Raw genomic sequence first — 19,904 nt, forward strand, 5'->3', positions numbered from 1 at the left:
GCCCACTGTGCCCTTTCTGCTGTTTAGTCCCTGAAGGGGGTTTATCATCCTGTGAGAAAAACAACAATTGAGCCAGTCTATTCCAGGCTCCTACAACATCACTGCTCTCCCTCACCCCTGCCGTTACATCCCTATGCCATACTGACGTTTCTGCCATGGACCATCGCCTCAGATCCGCCCACCAGTTATCTATGTGTGGGCCGCTGCTAGACCTCCAGGCCATGACGTTTTGCCTTTTTGCAAGCACGCAACCTTGTCCATCTGTCTGGCTTCTCTTGGTCTTGGGAACCACCCTTGCAGACAAACCTCCACTGTCCATCTGAAATGTTTAACACCCCTCTTTTCCCACTCGCCCCAGAACCTCCTTATCACCACGCAGTCCCAAAACATATGCATCACATTCGCCCCCTCTGCTGCGCATCTAGGGCACCCTGTGGGCTTCAATTCTGGAACTGTTCCTGTGCCACGTCATATATGCTCTACTCAATACATAGAATTGTGTTAGTTGGAACCTGACTTTTCGGGCTACTGTATTGGTGTACAATAGTGTGTTTGCCCATTCCCCATGCGGGAGGTCCCTACCCAGGTCTTCTTCCCATTTGTGCCTCACGCTCTGTGTATCCATAGATAGCGCTGATAACAGCCCTTGATATAGTCTCGAAACCTTGTGGCCACCCTCTAATACTCCATATAGTAACTCTAAAATGTTATCTTCTTCTTGTGCCACCAGAAAGCTCAGTGCTGGCATTCCACAGTAATCTGGTATGTGTTACGAAGTGGCCTTTGTGCATTCCCATACTACTTACTAACTCGTGGAACTCCTTTAGCTTCCCATCTGTAAACAGGTCCCCCATATCACAACTCCCTTTTCTTACCACTGCAACCTGATGACTCTGAGGTCTCCGTCATCCTTCCTGTATGTTGCCGCTACGGGGATATTAGAGGAATATGGTTCTCCCAATTTGACAGTTTCCTAGTGCAAGCCCAAATGTCCTTCTCTAGCTTTAATATGTGCAGAATATCCGGTGTCGTCCTCTCTGTTAACCACAGGACTTCCTTCAGCAGGTATGGTTTTATTGTCACCTGTAGTAGCTCAGTTTCATGCTTTTCCTCATCCGAAAGCCATTGCGCTACACACCGCAGCTGCCCTGCCAAGTAATACAACTCCATGTGCGGAACTTTGACCTCCCCACCCCCTCAGAGTAATCTTTACACACTGTGACAAGGCTAATCTATGCCTTCCTGTCCCCATATGAACCTGCACAGCGTAATGTTTAACTCCCTGAAAAAGGACTTTGGGATATAGAATGGTACATTAATGAAGTACTTTAGTAGACGCACCAACAGTCTTCATTAATGCCACCCTTCCCATCACTGAGAGGGGCACTTTCTTCCAGAATAGGATAGATTTCTCTAAACCAGGGGGTGCTTCTGACTGTGTTCTGTTCATGTATAGGTTTGACTGCATGGTAAATATCAACCTCAAGATATCTGAATGTACTGGCCTCCCACCGGAGTCCCATATTGAGCGGATGTGCTTTATCTAATCCAGCCTATTCCGCCAGCATGCATATACAAGACTTGTCCCTACTGACCGCGATCCCTGATAATGTTGCAAAATTGTCGAGCAACTCTAAAATATATGGTAGGTTATCCTCCGGGTTCCTGATGTACAGTAACATGTCATCTGCGTATAATGACACCACATGATTGACTCCATCTAGCGTCAGCCCGGCATCTCTGAATTCCGCTCTGAGATACACCACCAGGGGTTACAGTGCTAGTATAAAAAGGATTCAAGACAACGGGCACCCTTGTTTTGTGTCACTCTGCAGGTTCCACTGCTCAGACATATACCTGCCCATACTCTAGCTGTGGTTGTCATATAGAGTAGTTTCCGCCACTGAATAAATCCTTCCCGGACCCCTAAGCCCTCCAAAGTGGCATATTGCCAACCCCATCTGACGGAGTCAAATGCCTTGATCTCGTCTAGTGATATCATGTACACTTATCCTCCCTGGTCCTTGTTATATAAATAACGCATGGCGTCTCCTCAAGTTTACGGATGTGTTCCTTCCCGGCACATACCGCATCTGGTCAGGATGTACTAGTTAATCTATTACCTTCTTTAGTCTTCCCACTAGCGCTGCCGCCAGTATTGCACAATCTTGGTTTGCCATTGATATCGTTCTATACGACTCACATTTTGTAGGCCGACTTGCCTGGTTTCAATATCGGAATAATCACCGATTCCCTCATACTCCTCCTTGTTCATACGCCTCCTCAAAAGTTTCCAGTATGTTCTGTGCGAATTCAGAAATGTCTTATAGAATTCCGCCGGCAGGCCATCTCTCCCTGGTGTTATACCTGTGGGCAGGTCCAGGATCACCGCCTGCAATTCTTCTCTAGTAAGCAGTGCCCACAGAGCCTCCACCTGATCCTGCATTAGCTGAGGCAAGTCAATCTCAGATAGTGTCTCAATCACGTCCCTCGTGTTGTCTGCCCTATCCATGCTGCACAAACCCTTGTGATTCTACTAAATGTGTTGAAGGCGACTATACTTGTGTAAATAATAGCAATCTCTCAGCATGCATAATACTTTTACATACAAGTAAAACGCCTTGCTTGTGGAATCCACATCTCTAAAGCAACTACTTTGCCCTGAACCTCCCCCCCACCCTTCCTGACCCCTCTCACGTGTAGCAACTAAACCCTAATTGAAAACAGGAACAGTTTTTTAAAAGGACACATTAGAAAGCTGCATAGATAAATGGACAATTTTAGATCTCAAGACTGTCCTGGTGAGGAACAGTTAAGACATTTACAAACAAAGCAAGGTCAAAAAAACTTGAACAACAAATATTGAAGATGTTGAATTGCCCGCATTACGCTGTCTGCAATCACAAATTGTGATGGATTGCGCATTCCACATGTAAAATACCGGTGTCCTTCCTCACCGAAGCGCCGGTGAGGTGTACCTTACATTTACATTTGACTCTAAATGGTTTAAAGAGTTAAATATTTATACATAATAACTGTGCAAGTACCTCCCTTTAATGCAACGTTACCAGTTTTCCTGGGATAACAAGATTGTATGGTCACTGAAAAGGTACACCCTATACACTTTTGCACCAGCACCATATAAATACTGACCCCCTTAAGCTCATTACAAGTAATCACACAACCAGTCAGGCATTTGTGGGCCAGGGCAGAGCCCTGTCAGTCTCCATAAAGTACCCCTGACCCGGGGTGCTGCCCCCACTAGCAGTCAGTCACCACCTGCACGCATGTGGTGAAAAGGTTGCCTGCGGGGGTCGGTACAGCAACTTAAGAAACAATGGGAGAGGCAGGTGCAGGAAAATAAATGGTAGCAAGGCACCCGTTTCTGCCACTGACGACCTACAAAGGAGGGGGAAGAGGTGAATGCCTTTTGGTAAGAGGTCAGTGGGAGAGGCAGGCGCACTGCAGCATTGATTCTGCTGTACCCGCCTCTCCTTTTCTTGGCGCCGCAGATTAAGAAACGAGAGGAGAGGTAAGTGCAGCAAATTGAATGCTAGCAGTGCTTCACCCTCACCTTTGACCTTTTTTTAAAAAAAAAAAAAAAAACTTGCCACCTCTTGTCGCCCCTCCTCCTTTCGTTACTCGACTTGGGCCCCTGTGAGCACCCCTCGATTTCTCATTCCACTTAAAGCACTGCAATCAGGTCACTAATTGACCATGACAAACACACAACACACCCAAACACCAAATGCTTGCCTTCTCTGCCTTTGTATTTGTTTTCCGTTATGTAATATAATGCAAAGTATATCGTGTAATGTGGTAGAAGGTTATTGTCTGCAAGATACCCCCAATGCAGGTCCAGGAAGCCTTCAGCTCTTCAGGGTCATACCAATGGTGGATAATGCGCTCCAGAAATGGCACGTAATGTAACAGAGTAGGATGGCCCGACATCCTGGATTTGCCTGACTGTTACGGTTTGTGGCTGTCCATGTTGGCGTCATAACACTTTACAAAAATGTAAATCTCAGGAAAGCGTCTCTGGTGAGAATGCTGACTCTGGCAAGGTCCATTTGCTTCCTTCTGTGCTTTGTGGGAGTCCCGCAACTCAGGTGAGAGGTCAAAGCAAGAACAAGCAAGGCAGAGTCAGCCAAGCGGTGCTGCTCTCGCCCTACTCTGAACATAGTGTACACTAGTGACACAGATCAATATCACATGAGGGATGGAAGCCACAGAGAGATGCAGAGATCTTCCCAGAATCCCACAATTTGTAGGAGAGGTCCAGCTGGGTTTGAGCTTGCTTCCCCATCAGGGCCATCTTTAGGGTTGTTGGGGGCGCAGGGTTCAGACAACGCTGGGCCCCCCTCCAACCAAATAAATGATGGGACCCAATAATCTCGGATCACACCCACTCCCTCTTTTATGTTTGTAACTTATAGCTCGATAGTAATAATGAGAATAATGCACAGCTCTAATTTCACGGACATTAGCTGTCCGTGTGGGTGCCTCTTTTCTAGCACCTTTTAACAATACTAGTCGCAAATAAGATATACAGGCTGTAGTATAGATGCAGGGCACATATTAGTAGCCATTTGTAAAAGTACTCATAAGGCAGCATAGACACAGAACTAAATCCATTTCAGGGTCAGGCAATTTTGAAATTGGAGACTGGCAATTTAGACAGTTTAGGGAATATGAGATTACATTTCCTCCCCAGGATAAAACACTTTGGTTTTGTGGAGAAGATAGTATTTGAACTAGAGCTAACGCGTGCACACTTTATCACATTGTTTCAACTTGTCATACAAGGTGGAATTATTTGTGAATGTTCGACTTTTCTGAACTAGAACCAGGCCCGGCTCCAGGAATTTTCATCTGGGTGGGCCAGGGTTGTGACCAGGGGGGCCCACATTCCATTGGATGTGGGTCTAGGAGAACCCTATTCAAAGTGCTGGCGTTGATCCAGATTTTGCAGAGCTCCAAAAATAAATTTGCACACCTCTATAAAAAAAAAAGTACATAGCAAAAGAGAAGCAAGGAAAATCGTGTTGCAACATCAATCTACCTGTCTTCCCTTCCCATCTGCTCTCCCCTTTCTGTTATATCTGATCCTCCTTCACCTTTCACCATCCAGACACGTTCCTTCAGCTGCCCTAATCACTGTTCCCATTTACCTACCTTTTCACCTGTTCACACCAGCACCCAGCATGCATTTCCTGGCCTGGCTTAAGAGAATTCAGGGCGATGCCTCCTCCTGTTCCTCTGAGAGGGCTGAGCAGATGGATGATGTCTGCCCAACAAATACCTTCCTTGGCGCTGTGGCTACTCCCAGCGGGCCCCGAAGTGGATGCTTGTGCTCGCTCCATCCTGTTGTGAAAGATAGACCCCCCCCACCACAATACTGAAGCAAGGAATAGGAGATTTTGTTTCCTACAAAATTATATTTTTTTCTAACTTTTTTTTATTTCATGAACAGAACATACCATGCTCAATCAATACAGGTAGTCTTGTTGATCTTAACAATATTTAGAGCACAACAACATATCCTCCAATAACATACACATGTATACAATTCTCCCTTCACCCACCCATTCCACAAATGCCCCCTCCTTTCCAACTGAACCCCTACATTAGTCCCATTCTGAATGTCTCCCATCAATGGTTCATGTCCAATATTAAATTTGAAACACAAAATGTTATTTTCTGTTGCATTTTCGCAGCACATTTTAATTGATTTGAGAGTGCAAGGCTGTGCTAGGGTTGTAAGGGCTGCATCAGGAGGCAGACGGTGCTGGTTGAGGGTATTCCAGCCTCCTGGTGGAGTATGGCATGGACTAGCGGGTCTTGCTCCTCTGTCATGCCCCTATACATCATTGTCTGGTACATACTGTTTACATACTGGTTATAAAATGCAATTGTCCGAGATGACTCTTGGTTTGATGTGTTCACTGGTAATGAATGACACAATTTTGTTCACTAAAAGATACAACCTCAATGATAGGGCCTGTTCAGCCCTGATGTTTGCATGTGAGGGGTGATGTTAGAGCAGGGGAGGGGCACTGGCATGTGTCCCTTGTCTAAATGTTAAATCCACCTCTGATTGTACTCTTTAGTAAATATTGAAATACAGATTTTTATTTATAAAAGATGTACACCTTATATACTTTGCCCTGGGACATTATAGAAAACGCTCCTCTTTTTTGTTTATTTTGTGGGTGTTCATGTTTAATTTCTGGCACTGCCTAAACACCCAGCACCCAGGATTCACATCATACTTTGCAAACTCTGTAAAGTTACTCAACAGATTAAGGTTATGAAGTCAGTACTTATCAGTTTGAATCATGAAACATTCTGTCAGAGTAGACTAGGTTTCCAAACAAATATACATTCTATTTAGGTCGGAGCCCCATGGTAATTATGCATGAGAAGATCTAAAACGTGTCAAAACTTGTCAACCTAGCCTAACAATTTTCAGGTAGGGCCTTGTTGGACCAGCTCAGTGCAGCTTGATTCCCAAGGCGTAGCCAGCAAGACACCCACATCTGGGCATATACACATTAACTTAGGGAGACAAACAGAAGCCAACATGCATCGGCAAAGCCAACGGCTTGGGCTTTTGATTAGGCATGGGTAGGCATTTGCCAGACACTTTCATAAGGGCACCACATAAGGGTACCACCTGGTCATAAGATGGGAACAGCTGGAAAATTGTGGCAGTAACTGGGCATATGATGGCATTGCCTGGCAAATGTCTAATACCTATAAGCAAGCCAAAACGGATGGAATGTGATTGCTTGTTTAAGACATGACTTCAGTGCAATCACAGAGGCATTGACAAATATATTGCTTATAAAATCAACTGGCTGAAGACACACATTAAGAGAATTTTATTACACCAGGAGCTTATTTACACAGGTAATTAAGTAATTAAACACTCAAAAGAATGCTTAGATATAACACTGACAGGCCCTATACAACAACATGTTTGGTGTTACTTTGTTATAGAGCTTACTCATAGAGTTCTAGAAACGTTAGGTTTTTCTGGTGAGGTATTAACACAGCCATGGGTAGTCATTAGGTGGGATGACATAGGATGTGTGTTTCTTCTCACATTTTATCGCCATCCTAGCTGTGTTTCACTGCATGCGTTCTGGTTGTACCTAATAGGTAAAAAGTCTATGAATCAATTAAAACCAAAGTCATTGCTCTGGCCAGCCTTGCATACTATTGTTTGCATATCAGCCTTGGCCCTGTCACTAATATCAGAAGCCCGTCCCAACCTTCTAGACCACAGGGCCTAAAAATCCATGTGGTTACTTGTGTTCCAGTGAAGATGGAAATTGAGAATGACCTGCATCTTTTGGTGGCAGCACCAAAAGTCATTTGCTAATGGCTTGTCCCCTTCTCTAATGGTACAGACATACTGCAAAATTATGTCATGGAATGTTGCGCAGAGCAACGGTAGTGGTAATGTTTAATTCAAAGCCCTGCATGTATCACTTTTTGATTTTACTACACTCTCCCCTCCAGAATTACATTTTTGTTACAACCAACCTTATCTTTTCACTTATACTCAAGTAGTTAATGCAGCAGAATATATACTATGAATGTAATTTGTAAGGACCCCAAGTCAGGTGACGCACCTTGCGCAGAAATCCGTGTTCAAGCATCTTACCTGTCATTTATATAACTTGATACAGTTAACCATTTTATTAAGCATGATGTGAAAAACCATTATATTCTCACAAAAAATATACACAATTTAAAATACAGAAACCAACATTGTGATTGTAGGTTTGAGAAAATAGTTGTAGGCAGCCTGCTTGAATATGTGTGCTACCTCACTTAGAGGTGTGTGTGGCTCTCCATCTCTCTGGTTATTTGTACTTTCATGGCTGTGGGGCATAAATCATTGTCTAGGGCAATAAAACAAATCCTGCAGTTCAGCCTCTCAGAATGTCTTTGAGGTTGCTGATTAATGTTTAGAGTGCCGTCCATCTCCCCACTCCCTTGGTTACTAGTGGTGTATCACACCACTGACATGGCCTCCTTTCTAGGGGGGGGCAGGGGCTGGATCTGGGGGGCCTGGCCCCCCTGGCCCTCCTGCTGGAGCCGAGCCTGATTAGAACGAATAATCTGTTTTAGACCTTATTTGGAAAGTACATACATCTCATGATGAAAGAATATGGCAATATTAAAAAAGATCTTTAAAGAATAATGTTATCATCATCAACTTTATTTCGGTTAGCTTCAGTACAGCCATTTCATCACAGTTAATGTATCTATAAAGTTAAATATTGTTAATCTTAACAAAACAATACAAATGTGCAAGTAAATAATCAAAATGTATTGTTCCCGGTTGTTGGGCTAGAGACTTGGCTCCTAACATCCAAACCCTATGGATGTAATGTGCAGTTGGTCTAACAGCATGAATGTCCAGACATGTCACTGCACCAGATGCTTGCCGAATTTTAGCCTCTCTCCATCGTGGGGTCAGTCACATATTTCTGAGGGCATTAGAGTCGATACAAAATAGCAAAAAGTGCATGTGTCTCATTACCCGCCTTACATAGCAGCCAAATGCTTGTATTGCCGAGTAGCCACTTTTGCGTGACTACAGCCAGCGGGAGAGTTCCCGATCGGAAGTGCAAATACAGTGCCTTTTCATAAGCTGGGTATATCGGGTCCAAATATTGTTTGTAACCCACAGTGTGCCTTAGTTTGATATAGTCAGGGTATAGTGAGGGCAGTAGTGTCCACCAACAAATGTTCATTACGCATCTGTTTGGACCTTTCTTTTAATTTCGTGCAAATGGCTGGGCTTGTGTTTGTGGGATTCAACCATATCTCTGGTAAATCAATATCCTGGAGGGATGACTTGACATGGGAAACACACTCTACATTTCTGCCTCCCGCCATAGCCAAAAGATTGAGTACTGCATTCTGGTATTCCTCGAGACCCCGCTGCCTCCACAGTCTAGCCCAGAAGAAAGCAGACCTAGCACGGATCAGCTCCAGAAATACCAATGCTGATGGTGCATTAACTAACTTCTCTGTGAAAGATAGTGAGCTTAAGACTCTGGGTAAGTCTCTCATAACGAGGACTAATGTCTGGCAGAGGATCCCCCCAGAACCCCCATTGTTAATTTGCATATTTTAGTAACTTTGGGTCTCACCCTAAATTACTAGGGGAATCCAGACATGGACCCCTTGCTCACTATTCTTAGAGGGGCACAGCTCCACCCTACTGATGAGGTTCAACCAGACCAAAACACGTGTCTGGGTGTTGCTGTTGGTACTCTTGTTCAGAGAAGAATTGCCTAGCATTCCGGTGCTGGACTGCCCCAGGGCAGGACAAAGACTGATATGTTTGGGATATTTCTTCTCTGTGAAAGATAGTGAGCTAAAAACTCTGGGTAAGTCTCTCATAAACAGGACTAATGTCTGGCAGAGGGACCCCCAGGACCCCCCTTGTTAAGGTGCATTAACTGGTAATAGTTTCTTCAAAATCCTTTGTTCAATGGTACATAACTTCAACACATTACTGTATCCCCACAGTTCGGAACCGTACAGGGCCCAGGGAATAGCCTGTTTGTGGAATAGGTCCCGCACTGGGGAGGTTGCATCCCTGCCATGCTTGGCATGAAATTCCACAGTAGCCCCACCAGCCTTTTCTAGGGTGGTGGATGATTTGAACACCTAAGCTGCCCAGCCACCCTGTTCTTCAAATCTCAGCCCCAAATAATCATAAAATTCCACCTGTTCAAGCACAGAACCGTTAACTTCAACCTTTAGTGGGGTGTGCTTTACGCCTTTTGGGTGGAAAACCATCACTTTAGATTTGTCAACATTCAGGCTGAGATCAAGCTCATTACATATCTGCACAGAAAAAGTCAAGGTTTTCTTCAAACCTTAGGGAGGTGTTGTTATTAAGACTGCATCGTCAGTGTAAAACAATGCCCGATATTTGTCTGTGTTGATTTTGGGTCAATCCAGACACACTCTCAATAGCCTGTCTATCATTTCCTGAATACACAGGTTAAAGAGAAAGGGGGCTAGAGATCAGCCTTGTCTGACCCCTCTGTCAACTGCGAAGGGATTAGTCGTTTCACCACCTCCCCCAAAACGGACGCTAGCTGTGTTTAAGGAATAAAGTTGGCGAATAATGTTAAGACATCCGGGGCATTGCGATTATGAAATATTTGCCATAGAGTGGTTCTACAAACTGAGTCAAAAGCTGTTTTTAGATCGACAAAAGCTACATATATGCGCATCTTCTTTAGAACGATATATTTTTGTAATAAAAGGAAAAGCATAAAACACTGATCAATCGTTCCTATGTTTTCTCTGAGGCCTGCCTGTATGTCGTGAATTATACCACCCATTTCCGCCCAATCTTGTAGATGTTTCAAGATTACCTTACCGAATAGTTTGCCAATGCCATCCAATAGTGATATTGGGCAGTAATTCCCTGGGTTATCTTTACCACCCTTTTTATAAATTGGAAAAATCACTGCCTTTCTCCAACATTCAGGGACCTCCCCTCTATCCAGTATTGCATTAAATAGTCTGGAGAGTACAGGGGCACAAATTGCTACCTCATCTTTTATTAGAGCGATCGGAATAAGGTCTGGTTCCGCAGCTTTACCACTCCTTAACGGATTTAGGGCTGTAGCCACCTCTTCGATAGTCCATCAGAACCTCAACCCTGCCTAGAACTACCGAGGGCTGGGGGGACTGTGTTCTGATAGAGATTAGCAAAATGTGACCGCCACCCCTCCTCTTCGATGTGGCAGAGTAAAGACTGTGCACTCTTCAGATCACTGTTTATCACCAATTTCCAGAACTGTGAGTGGTCCTTAGTTTGCAGGGCTGAATAAAGAGTAGCCCATTTGCCCAAAGTGTACTCCCTTTTACTTTTAAGCACCAGGCTTTTGTACTTCGCACGTGAGAATAATGTTATACAAAATCAGAATAATTGAATATGTATTTTCACCAACATAAATGGAAGTCTGCAAGTATCAGAGTAATGATTTATGTTAGTCTACAACATCTCATTAGTGTTTTTTTTCCAATTTAGTTTTTATTGACAATAGCCAGAAAGGAGGTCGGGCCGGACATCCGACCCGATCAGCAAAAGCATCAGAATAAATCACATTGTCAGTAACATTTTCAATTACTTTTATCTTAACACTTTTTCCCATTTCCCCCCCTCCCACCCCACCCCCCAAACAATTAACAAGCCAAGTTTAGAGGTGTTACAAACTCATAAAATTCCGGGAAAAACACTTGCAAGCCATTCGGTTATTAGGATTAGCATTCGAGACAGTGGGGTCCATGTGAGAGATAGGTGAGCGGAGGCTAGGCCGGGTCTAAGAGGGGTGTGTGGAGGCCTGCCAACTCTGCACAGTTGCACTGATCTGCATGTCCAACTATAGAGCAGTGATACACCACTTCTCCCTCATTCTTCAGCTGCAGGTGGGCACAGAGTGGGTCTAATGCGTACGACATAACCAATCAACCACCAAACATATACACAGCATGGTAATGAGAGACGGGCGACATTGGTCTCAGTAGTTAACTCTGCAGGGTATGGTGGGGTGAGTGGTACTAAGAGTCAACAGATCTGGACCACTCTGTTATGGGCCAGTACGATGCCCCGCCTATAAGCGCATGGAGACACAGTCATCGTGCAAAAGAACTGCAGCCCATTCTTGTACAAAACCCGTCATGGTATCATTTGCTATTGCTGTAAGCTTTTCGTACGAGAATATCACCCTGAGCTTGCGGAGCCATTCTTCCTTGGAGGGGGCCAGGCCGCTCTTCCATTTTTGAGCAAGCGCCAACCTTCCTGCTCGCAGCATGGCACCAATGACCTTGGGGTATACATTTGTTTCCGTCTCCGGCAAGGGGGTACCCAGCAAGACTTCTAACGGGTGCAAGGATGGACCGAACCCCTCAATATCTTTGATCCAGCTGAGTAGTTCCGACCAGTAGACCTGTATAGCCGGACAACCCCACCACATGTGAAACCAGGTTCCCCTCTGGTGGCAGCCCCTAGGGCAGAAAGGGGACACGTCTCGGAACATTTTAGACAGCAGGGACGGGGGGCGATGCCAAGAGTGAAGAATTTTGAAGCTGTGTTCCATGGCAACCGTGTACAGAGAACCCGTGAAAATACCTTTAAAAACGGCCCTCCAGGTATGGTCATCCAATGGCATTCCCAGTCTTTCCTCCCATATGCGTTTGAAGGGCTGTCTGCCCTCTAGGTCGGATGTTATCAAAACACTATAAAACTTGGACAACGCACCCTTTCGTGATGTACTTTTGGCCAGGATGGATTCAAATGGGGTGAGGGGGCGACTCAGCTGTTCGGACCACCGGGGTTGGGACAATATCCCCTTCAATCGTAAGTATTCAAAAATCGTGGGGGGCCTATCTACCAGGGCCTCGAGCAAGTTACCATACTCTATGAAGCCCTCTTCTCATGACAGCTGGGAGACTCTTTCCAAGCCCATGTCAGACCAGACTTGCGTGTCGCGGAAACCCCTTGTGTCCAAGTCGATGGGGGGCCCCCAGAGTGAGGATAGCGGGGAAGGCCAGGTGGACAGGTGTTTGTTGGCTTTGCTAGGTTTCCATAGCGCCCACAGGGCTGCCAAGGTAGGATGCATTTTTAGCTGGGGTGGGAGAACCTTAGGAGAGGCCCAAAAGTAATCTCTAACCTTTTTCGGGTGGGCATGGATGTCCTCTACATACGTCCAGTATGTGCCCATGTCTTCTCGCATATGCTCCAACATCACCCTGAGCTGGGCTGCCTTATAATAGAGTCGGAAGTCGGGGAGGCCAAAACCACCATGTGTCTTCGGGAGGGTTAGGGTGGAGGTTTTGATTCTAGGTCTCTTACCACTCCATATAAAATGGAGGACACGGGATTGCAGTACCTCGAAGAAAGTCTCGGGCATCACAACTGGAAGCGCTGCGAAGAGGTAGAGAAGGCGAGGCAAGACATTCATCTTGACTGTGACCATGCGACCCAGCCAGGAAAGCGTGAGGGGAGCCCATCTTTTGAGGTCGCTGCTGATCTGGGCAAGGATCCCCGGGAAGTTGCACTGGTATAGCTGTGACAGGTCTCTGGGGATGGTAGTGCCCAGGTACCTAGTTGATTCTCTTTCAATTCTAACCCCTAGAATATCGGAATTGCTCCCGACGTCTCGATCGCTCTGGCCGATGGGCATGATGCTTGATTTGGAAGCGTTTATCCTCAACCCAGAGAAAGAGCCAAAGCTGTGTATGAGGTCGAACAGTCGGGGCAGGGATGTTTGAATATTGGTTAGGTAACCCGGGATGTCGTCTGCAAATAGGGAGAGTTTGAAGTCACACTCTCCGCATCGTATACCCGTGATTTCCGGGTCGTTCCTGACCACTATAGCTAGGGGTTCCATTGCCAAGGCATACAATAGGGGTCACAGGGGACATCCTTGCCGGGTGCCCCTAGTGAGGGAAAGGGGCTCTGAAGTGCCTCCGTTAACCAACACTCTCGCTGAGGGACCGTTATAGAGTGCCTCTACCCACCCACAAAAATTGGCCCCCAGGCCCATCTTTCGGAGAACCCTGCCCATGTACGGCCACTCGACACGGTCAAAAGCCTTTTCTGAGTCGAGTGAGAGGAGGTACCCTTCCACTCCCTGCCTGGATGTCTCGTGCATAAGATCGAGGGTAGGGAGGAACTTGCCAGCCTATTCGCTAGGAGCTTGGCCAGTATTTTAACGTCCGTATTAAGGAGAGATATGGGGTGGTAGGATTGGCAATGCGCAGGATCCTTGCCCTCTTTAGGCAGAACTACAATCATAGCTGACATCATTGTGGATGGGAGGGTGCCTTGGTCTAGCGCGGCATTGAACATCTTGGCCATGAATGGGGCAAGTGCAGTCCTATAGGTCTTATAAAACTTGACTGTGAAGCCATCGTCTCCCGGGGTGGTGCCACTCTTTAAAGAGGATATAGTATCAACTATTTCCTCTGGGGAGATGGGGTGTTCTAGTGCCTCGGCTTTCTCAGGGAGAAGGCCCGGGATGGGGAGAGAGTCCAGGAATTTGTCGATGTCTTTCCCATTCCCCGAATATTCTGAACAATACAATTTTTCATAATATAACCTAAATTGCTCTGCGATCTTGGTGTCCCTCGCGGTAAGGTCCCCTTCCGGGGTGCGAATCGAATTGACCCTCCTGCTGTTCCTAAGTTCCCGAAGTCTCCAGGCCAGTATCTTGTCCGCCTTTTCCCCCTTTTCCATATATTTTTGTTTCAAAAAAGAAAGCTTCCTTTCCGTTTGTCCCACTTGAAGGTCAGCTAGCTTAGCCCGCAACCCCTGCAGTTCCTCCCACTGCCCAGAGAACATCTGCGTTTTCAGCTTTCCCCCTGGTTGGATGGCCACTATCTTGTCTTTCAGCTGTTTCTCTTCGCGCTCCCTCTCCCTCTTTCTCCTGGACCCAATACCAATAAGTGTGCCTCTGATAGTTGCCTTAAATGCCTCCCATACTCCCATGGTACTGACCTCTCCATTATCATTCAGGGTGAAGTAGTCTTCTATGGCTATCAGGAGGGATTGGCGTATCTCCCTGTCTTGCAAGAGGAGGTCATTACACCTCCATCGGGATTCAGCTGCCGGGGTGGGGGGGAGGCCGATCTTTATCATTACCATATCGTGGTCTGTCCAGGGGACGGTCTCTACTCTTGAGCTTGTGACCTCTCCCTGCAATGAGGAGTCCACCAAAATGTAGTCTATGCGCGAAAAAACATCGTGTGGCTTAGAGTAGAAAGTATAATCGGGGTTCCGGCCCTGCACAGGGACATGTGTATCGCACAACCCCAATACCCCATTCACTTGCTGAAAGGCCAGCGCCAACTTCCTATGGAGACAGGTGTTGGGGCAAGGATTTGCTGACTTCCTGTCCCGCTCGGGGCAAAGCACCATATTAAAGTCCCCCCCCACCAGTAGGGTGCCCTCGGAGAATGCCATTATTGTCCCTCTCATACCCTCCCAGAAGATGTCCTGCGCTTCATTCGGGGCGTATATGCAAACCAGTGTGAACAAGCGGCCCCGCACCTCCCCTTTCACCATGAGATACCGACCATCCGGGTCTGCCTTTGAGGCTTTAAACCTAAAGTGGGCCCCAGGGGACACCAACAGGGCAACTCCCCGCTTCTTTGTTTGTGAAGAGGCCGTGAACAAATGGTCTATGGTTGTGGCCTTGAGCTTAGGCTCTTTACCTCGAACCCAATGGGTCTCTTGTACAAAGAGGAAATGTAGGTGTAACTTCGCAAACTCCCTTATGATCAGCGACCTTTTTGTGGGCGAGTTGAGCCCACGGACATTTAATGACCCCACTGTTAAGGATTGGAGTGGATCAACCATTAAAGAAGTTGTCAAGGCTCATAGCTCCACTCCCTGAGTCGCAAGCGTTGTAGTTCCCACATTGCCTTTGCCGCCCACAGTTGGCTCGAGAAAGCCCCCGGGGCGCATGAGTAACCCAAAAACTTGGCGCGCTATAACAGTAACCCCAACACCCTAACCCCCCCTCGTCCCATCCCCCTCCCCCCTCCCCCCTGATCGCCTGGTTGATTCGTGACATTGTCAGAACAGTCCAAACCAGGCCACCGATGTCTTCCCCCTCCGGGCTCATTAACTTCTCTTGAATCATAACTCGAGCCCCCCCCTATCCCCGGGTTCAATGCAATTCACAAACTACTACATCCCCCTCCGTTCACCTTGTCAAGTGTCCCTTGCTTCGTGAGGCACCAGAGGCTCGTTGCAACCATTCGGGGGGGCCGGCGATGCTGGAGCCACTCTCCAGAACTTTCTTTGGCCACGGACTCTGCGCCTTTCCTTCGGGGCTTTATTCCCTTTCGGACCTGTCGGGGATCGCACACAGTTCTGGTCCCCCGTTTCCATGCTTAGATTGTCTAATAGTTCACCCGACACTCTCTGGATGTCGTCCTCAGTGATCAGAGCGCACTTGTAACCCTCAAATTCAAAGGAGAGTGAAAAAGGATACCCCCACCTATACCTGACTCCCCTGGAGTGGAGCAACTTCGACAGTGGAGAGCAGAGGCGGCGTCTTGCGAGGGTGAAGGCCGACAAGTCTTGGTATATCGAGATCCGGGCTCCTTCCCACTCCATCGGCCCCTTCTTGCGAGCCAATTCGAGGATCCTGTCTTTTTCTGAGAAGTAGTGAAAGCGGACTAACACCGATCTGGGGCCTCTGGAGGATGCCCCTGCTCTATGGGCCCTGTCAATGGTGGGTTCGTTGGTGTTAGCCCCCTCAAATAGCACTCCTATTACCGCGTTAACAGCCCTGATGATGTCTGCTTGCGTTTCACCGTTGTGTTCCGGGAAACCTATAAAACGTAAGTTACAGCGGCGTTCCCTATTCTCCAAATCGTCCATTTTTAGGGAGTACTTCTCTTCTCTTCTCTCGAGCTCCGACAGGCGCATATCAAATTGGGTCTCGAAGACGTCGCTCGAGGCTGTGTTATTTTCCAATGCCTGGACCCTATTGTCTATATTGTCCACTTTTTTATCTAAGGTGTCCAGTCGTAAGGTGATGTCTGCCCTGAAGCCTTTAATTTCTTCCAATAGGGCCGCCATGCCCCTGGTGACTGAGTTTGCATCCGCCGATTCCTGTTGCGTTTGGGCCGCCATTACGGGGGGAGTATGGGGTCCAGAAGGCGTGTGACGATACCTCTGCAAGGATTCTCTCCAGCTCATGGGGCCCTACCCCAGCATACCCGAGCCGCCGACAGCGGCGCCGGGGGGGGGGCCAGTGTCTGCCCCGGGGCAAAGAGCAGCGACTCAGCACTGGGAGGGCCGGGTCTTCAACCAGTTTCCTCCTGTAGATGAGGATTCCTCCTGTGCCGGGCAGCCCCACACGCCTCGCACTCCCCGCACCGCTCAACTACGGATCGGCGATACAGCGGGCCACTCCCTTTACGCGGCCTGCTAGGGGTGATCTCTTTCCGCTGGCTTCCGTATGCCCCTTCAGTTTGTCTGGGGCCTGTACTGTTCGGTGAGTGCCCCGTTGCCCAAGTGTATACCGGGGGCTCACCTGCCTTCAACCTCGATAGTCCATTCGGCAATTGCCCAGCCCAGGCCCGGTACTCCTTACCTCCTAGGTTCGGGTGCGACGCTTGGCGTCGCTCGGCTTGAGGGAGTCCATGTGTTACGCGTTTAGGCCTGTGAAAGGCCCACCTCCTGTGCCACGTTGGGGCTTACCGGGGTCCGCTTACTCCAATGGGTGAATCCCCGCTCCTTTTGGCGCGGGCCTTGTCCCGGCCTCCCGTTTCTCTGTGCTTTCATCTTCATCTCCACCGGCCCGGCCTGCCGCGTCTGCCCCCAGGAGCGAATCGTGAGTCGCCCCCACCAGAAAGAACCAGGCAGGGGGAGGGAGCCGCCGGCCGGGGGCGCCTGGGCTCTCTACAGGCCTCACTCAGGCCCGGACTCGCCGTAGATTTCCGCGGAGCCGCGGCGCCGCGGGGAGGAGGGGCTTCTGTCCCGCGGGGGTTTGAGTGCTCCGAACTCTGGATCGGTTCCACCTCTGGGGCTCAAATTCGGGGTAGGGGTGCCCGACACCTTCCTACAGGCGGGGGTGGTGTCAGCTCCTCACTCCTGGGGTGTCGGGGGGGGCTCAGGTCCCGCGATCTGTGCCCTGTCGAGGAGACGAGCGGAGATGCGTCAGTCCATCTCTGCGCCCCCTGGTGGATCCCCCTCATTAGTATTTTACTAATGTATTTAAAAGAGTTAAATAAAGCCAACAACTGGCACTGTGTGCTACATTTACTTCGTTTTTGGCACATGCTTGCAGATTATTAATGATGTGCAGGCCATTGTAATATGTTTTTGCATCAAATAAGCAGACATGTGATTGTTATGGTGCATTTGCATAACCCTTATGTATCATTGGTATGATCTCAAAGCGCTGTACGTGGAACGCCCTTGGGGACTGTGATCCGTGTCAGTGGAGAGAGTAGTGTAATATATAGTGCTTGGGTGCACTTGGTATGTGTGCGACCAGAGTGGTTTGCGCGAGTTGGCTATATTCTACTGCTAGGTGCGGTGAGGTGTATGTCAGAGGTCAGCGTAATGTGTGCAGCAAGGAAGGTGGTCTCTGAGTCTGCATTCTGGCTGCTGTGGGCCCTGTGTAGAAGATTGTGCAGCAAGGCCATTTTTTTCGTGGGGTATAGCTGCGTCCTAGCAGGCTGTTGAGGTGTTTTTTTTCGGGACAATGTAGGTAGGTGTTCAGCTAGGCCGAATTAATCGAGGTGTGTAGCTGCGTTCCATTTTTTGTTGATGCAAAGTGGAGATTGGGCATATTGGTAGGAATTAGTGTCTGCGGTTACCGGTCAGAAGCCCCCGTTCCTGGGTTGCTTTTGGAGCTCAATGCACCAGACCTGTCTGTCCTGGTGGTTTGTGGTAGTGGATTTCCAAGAGAGATAATCTGGCCAGTGAGGGTATAATGTTTTAGCTCGGTTGGTTGGACTATTTCCATACGCTCTGTAGTAGGACGCAGAGGGCCCATTTTCTTGGTCCCTGGTGGAAGTTTTATACTTCTGGGTTATCTCATGATTCTCCGGAGAGTCCAGCCAAGCATAGTTAATTCTGTGCCTCCGATGGGCGGTTCTTGGCTCTTATTCCTAAGTAGGCCGAGGTAGCCTCTATTGATCATATACCACCGCTATGCCTTGGTGGTTGAGCCAGGGGCGTACTGTCCAGTGCTGCCTAGGCAGTAACCACTCTGGTCTATAGACCGACTTCCATTCCCTGACTGTTGCTGCTTTCCGATGTCACTTAAATTAGTTAGTCGAGTTCCATGGCCCTACTGTTGCTGTGTTTGGAGTAATGCAGATTCTTTCAGAAATGTGGCCATTGGTGGAGGGATTTGTGGCCTTAGGTGGTCCCTTTCACTGATTTGGGAAAAGCCATGTTTTTAACGCTTTACGGAAGGCCATGTAGTCCTGGTTGTGTCAAACATGTGAAGGCAGTGAATTCCACAGAGTTAGTGTCAAGTTAGAGTGGGCTGACCCTCCAATCCTGGCTGAATTGAAGGCTAGGCTCACTAGTAGGAAGGCACCGATTGACATTAGGGTGCTTGTTGGGCAGTACGGCATAATCTTCTCTTGAAGGTATGTTTTGCCGGCCTTGTACATTGCTCGGTGGGGGATGAATAGGATTTTGAATGTGGCCCTTAGTCCAATAGGCAGTCAGTGGAGGGTGCAGAGAGCAGGCGAGATGTGGCCCCTCCTTTCCAGTGCAAGGAGGAGTCTAGCAGCTGCTTTATGGACTCTTTGGAGTTTAAGTTAGTAGGCCGGTGCACCCAGGTACATGGAGGTTGCATAGTCTAGTCTGGACATGACAATGGACATAATAGAAGCCAGTCTGTTGGTGAAGGTGAGATAAGGGAAGATGCATCTCAGAAGCCTGGGATGGTAGTGACAGAATTTTGATACATTATTGATCTGGTGGGACAGGGTTAGGCCCGAGTCAATTGTGCAGCCAAGGTTTTAGACTGTGATGGAGTTAGGTGGGGAGAGTGCCGAGGGGGGCCATGGGAGTGGTTGCAGGAGTAGAGTTGTGTTGCCACACACCATGATCTCTGTTTTCCCTGGGTTGAGAAGGAGGTGGTTTCTTGTCATCCATAGGTCTACATCACTGAGGCAAGCTGCTAGGTTGAGGTGTTGGTCAGAGCTCATTTTGGGTATTCTCAGGATAATTTGGGTGTTGTCAGCGTAATTGTAGCAGGCGAGGTATGCGAGCGGATGGCCCCTGGCAGCGAGGTCATGTAGAGGTTGAAAAGGAGAGGGGAGAGGCAAGCACCTTGGGGTACTCTGGTGTTCACTGGGCAAGCGGAGGAGGT

The sequence above is a fragment of the Ambystoma mexicanum genome, chromosome 9, assembly GCF_040938575.1.
Source record: "Ambystoma mexicanum isolate Mex_15411 chromosome 9, UKY_AmexF1_1, whole genome shotgun sequence".
Lineage (NCBI taxonomy): Eukaryota > Metazoa > Chordata > Amphibia > Caudata > Ambystomatidae > Ambystoma > Ambystoma mexicanum.